At 40.0% G+C, this 4,128-nt stretch overlaps 1 pseudogene; it reads right to left on the bottom strand.

The window, feature by feature from the left end:
- Positions 1–511: 511 nt before the first annotated feature.
- Positions 512–1,301, bottom strand: LOC109450941 (transcription factor E2F6 pseudogene; annotated as a pseudogene).
- Between the last annotated feature and the right edge of the window lie 2,827 nt (positions 1,302–4,128).

Raw genomic sequence — 4,128 nt, 5'->3', positions numbered from 1 at the left:
TTTGGCTATACAATGGTGACAAGTTTCACTCTGATGTATTTCGTAAGTCATCTAAACATTATACAGATAGATACAAAGATGTCCTCCTTAGATGCATGTGCACACCCACCAATATACAACAGCCACCTGCAGACGTAAACCACGTAAGGCAATTTCTTTTGTGATAACGACACATGAACTTTGAAGGAAGGGCAGAGTCCATGAAGAATTGTCCATTTCAGGCCTGAGCGTGTGTTTCAGTGATACTCTGTGATCTATTTATTCCTGTAAGTCGGATGTCTATGTCACTGACAGAAAGCAGTGAATCATTATAGTTGTTTTCAAACGCAGAACCGTAACTATCCAGGGCTCTACGTGGTGAACTACTCAAAGGCGCTGCTGGCCTTCATCCGCTGCTGCCTGGAACCAGGGAACTTCACGGGCGCTTTATTGCTCTGAGAATCAAACGTGATGCATAATTCTTCTACACAGGATGTCCCCACACACTCAATACACGAATTCTCAACTCCTATTAGTTACCTACTTCAAGCAATTCTTCACTTTGTTGTGGAGGATTTTCTTCTTGATCAGGCTGTTCTAGGCGTTTGGTTTTAGATGAAGAGGCCCCTGCACCTTCAGACACTTTGCTCCTGGAGTGATTCTGCTCCACTTCACAGAGATAAACATCGATGGGCCTTTTGGTGCTCCGGATACGGACTATGATGGAGTCTTCTCTGGGAGCTGAAACATCCAGTCTGGTTTCTGCCGGAGCTTTCACTGCAATAACAATCTGTTCATGGAAGCCTTGACTAGTGTGAATATCTTGATACGTCACATATGCTAGTCTTTCATTTTCTTTGTCATTTGTTCACTCAAACAACTGCTGAGCACAGTCCTTAATTAACTCATCCAGAGCATCTTCCATCGCTGATAAGTCAGAAAGTTCCTCCTGCAGCTTCTTCTGTTGGGGCACTGCTCCAAAATTGCAGAGATCAGATCCCATCCATCGAATATGGTGCTTACATTTTTTTTCAACCAGGTCGATTCCATCTAAGACATTGGTGATGTCATGTACTCTTCGTTTTCCTACTCCCAGTTTTGTTGCAACCTCGTTTAAATCAAGAATACCCCAGGAGCATTTCTGACAAGATCCATAAATGTTCGAGCTAAATAAACCAGTGATACATCAAAATGAGATCTCTTCACTTTTAGAGCAGCAGGCCCTCCACGTTGATGGGGTCTCGGCTCGGGTGGCGTACCATCTCCTCAGCCGCGTCCACGAGCAGGCTGGGCCCCTCCTGCGCCGCCCGCTGCTGACTCATGCTGTCCAGCCGGCAGCCCCTCGCCCTGGCACCTCCCCGTCCTCCCCCAGCTCTCCCGCCTTCCCCTGCTCCGGTGGGACGCTGCTGGTTGAGTATCTGTACTCTTCCTCCTATCACCCTGTGGGACCTACACTGACCATCCCCCATGCCCGGAGAGAGTCCTCCATGTCCCTCCAGCCCCAGCTGGAACGCAGCCACTTCTATTTGTCTACTTATTTAAGCTGGGCATCTTCCTTCTACCTTTCATCCAAGACCAAAGTCTCCTGCCAGAGATCTCCCTCCTCTGTGTCCAAGAGAACATAATAATTAAAACAGCTATCATTATTAAATACCTCAAACCATCAGTAATCCTCATAAGAGCCCTACAAACTAGGAATTATTTTCATTTTACACAACAGGCTCGGAGTCCTATCATCCTAGAACTCATAAGAGGTAGAAGCAGGATTCAAACTCACAACCATCAGGATTCAAAGCCTCGGTTTTAACCCTTCTGCTGTGTCGCACTCTTACCATCCTAGGAAAGTGCCGCTGACCTGCTGCTCTCTTTGGGGAAGCTGAACTCTATAGAGGCTCTATTTGTTCATAAACTCTTTTTTTCTTTCATAACATCTTTATTGAGACCAAATCCACATGTCACAAAGTTCACCCTTTTAAGGTGTACAATTCAATGGTTTTTAGTAATACACAGAATTGTGTATCAATCGCCCCTATCTAATTCCAGGACATTTTCATCACTGTGAAAAGAAATCCTGTACCCATTAGCAGTGACTCCCCATTCCCCTTCCCTCCAGCAGCCACCAATCTATTGTCTGTGTCTATGGATTTGCCTATTCTGTACATCTCATATGGATGGAATCATGCAATATGTGGCCTTTTTGTATTGTCTTCTTTCACTTAGTATCATGTTTTCATGGTTCATACATGTTGTAGCATTCCTTTTTACGGCCGAATAATATTCCATTGGATGGATGTACCACCTTTGTTTATCCATTCATCAACTGATGGACGTTTGGGTTGTTTTTACTTTGGACTATTATAATGCTGCTATAAACATTTGTGTGGACATATAGTTTCAGTTCTCTTGTTTATGTACTTAGGAATGGGCGTGCTAAATCGTGTAGTGAATCTATTTTAGCTTTTTGAGAAATTTGCTAAGTCCCTTGTCAGATACGTGTTTTGGAGATATTTCCTCCAATTTTTGTGTTGTCTTTTCAGTTTCTTAATGATGTTCTTTGATGCACAAAAGTTTTTAAATTTGGTGAAGTCAATTTATCTATTTTTTTTCTTTTGTTGCTTGTGCTTTTGGTGTCATATTTAAGAAACTATTGCCTAACCAAGGTCATGAAGATTTACTCCTATATTTTTTTCTAAGAGTTTTATAATTTTAGTTCTTATATTTGTTTTTGATTCATTTTGAGTTAATTTTCATATATAGTGTGAGGTAATGGAACAACTTCGTTCTTTTGCATGTAGATACCCAATTGTCACAACACTATTTGTTGAAAAGACTGTTCTTCCCCCCACTGAATAGTCTTGGCACCCTTATTGAAAATCAATTGCCATAGATGTATGGGTTTATCTCAAGAGACTCAATTTTATTTCGTCAATCTGTATGTCTGTCTTTATGCCAGTAACACATTGTTTTGATTACTATAGCTTTGCAGTGAGTTTTAAAATTGGGAAATGTGGGTCCTCCAACTTTGTTTTTCTTTTCAAGATTGTTTTGGCTATTTAGGATCACTGGCATATTCTTGTGAATATTAGGATCAGTTTTTCTGTTTCTGCAAAAAGAAAGAAGTTGGAATTTTAATAGGGATTGCATTGGATCTGTGAATCAATTTGAAAAGTATTGGCAACTTAACAATCTTAAAGTCTTCTGCTATATGAACATAGGATGTCCAAATATCTATTTAGGTCGTTTTTAATGTCTTTCAAGAATGCATTGTAGTTTTCAGAGTATTTCTTTGCACTTTAAATTTATTCCTAACTATTTTATTCTTTTTGATACTATTGTAAATAAAGTTGTTCTTACATTTCATTTTCAGATTGTTCATTATTAGTGTATAGAAATAAAATCGACTTTTGTAGATTGATTTTGTATCTTGAAATCTTATTGAATTCATTCATTAGTTCTAACAGATTTTTTTTTCCTTAGAACTTTTATATACAATATCTTGTCACCTATGAACATAGTTATACTTCGCCTTTTCCAATCTGGATGACTTCTATTTCTTTTTAGCAAGGTTTATCAGGGTTAGGAAGTTTACTTCCAGTCTTAGTTTGTTGAGTATCTTTATCACAAAAGCATTTGGACTTTGTCAAATGGTTCTATTGAAATGATCATGTGGGTTTTGCCTTTCATTGAAATGATCATGTGGGTTTTGCCTTTCATTTTGTTAACCTGGTGTAGTACAGTGATGCTCATAAACTCTTGATCCATGCGTTTGTGAGAAAATGAGAACCATATTCAAATACTAGGCCCCTAATCCCTGGCAGGAGGACACTGGCAGTGAGATCAGTGATTATCACTAAGACTATTTGATGCCGCCCAGTTAAATCTCTTGAGCTCCACTGCAGCAAGCCCTCTGATTCATCCCGAAAGACATCTCCTCTCTACCTGAAAACTTCTAGAGATGGGGAAGTCACCTCCTAGAATAGAGAGATGTGACAGGCCTGGAAGTGACCTTGAAGGGTGCCAAACAGTCCTTTGACTAAAAATTGTACCTCCTCCTCAAAATATAGTCAGAGCTTTCTTACTTGCATAAGACTAAACCCCAACTCAAACCAACACAAGTGAGAGGAGATTTATTAGCAAACTATTGAGGTT

This window comes from Rhinolophus sinicus, chromosome 2 (assembly GCF_057876585.1).
Source record: "Rhinolophus sinicus isolate RSI-liver-muscle chromosome 2, RSI-T2T, whole genome shotgun sequence".
NCBI lineage: Eukaryota > Metazoa > Chordata > Mammalia > Chiroptera > Rhinolophidae > Rhinolophus > Rhinolophus sinicus.
Note: the sequence above shows the minus strand (reverse complement) of the source record. Positions and strands in the feature narration are given on the sequence as shown.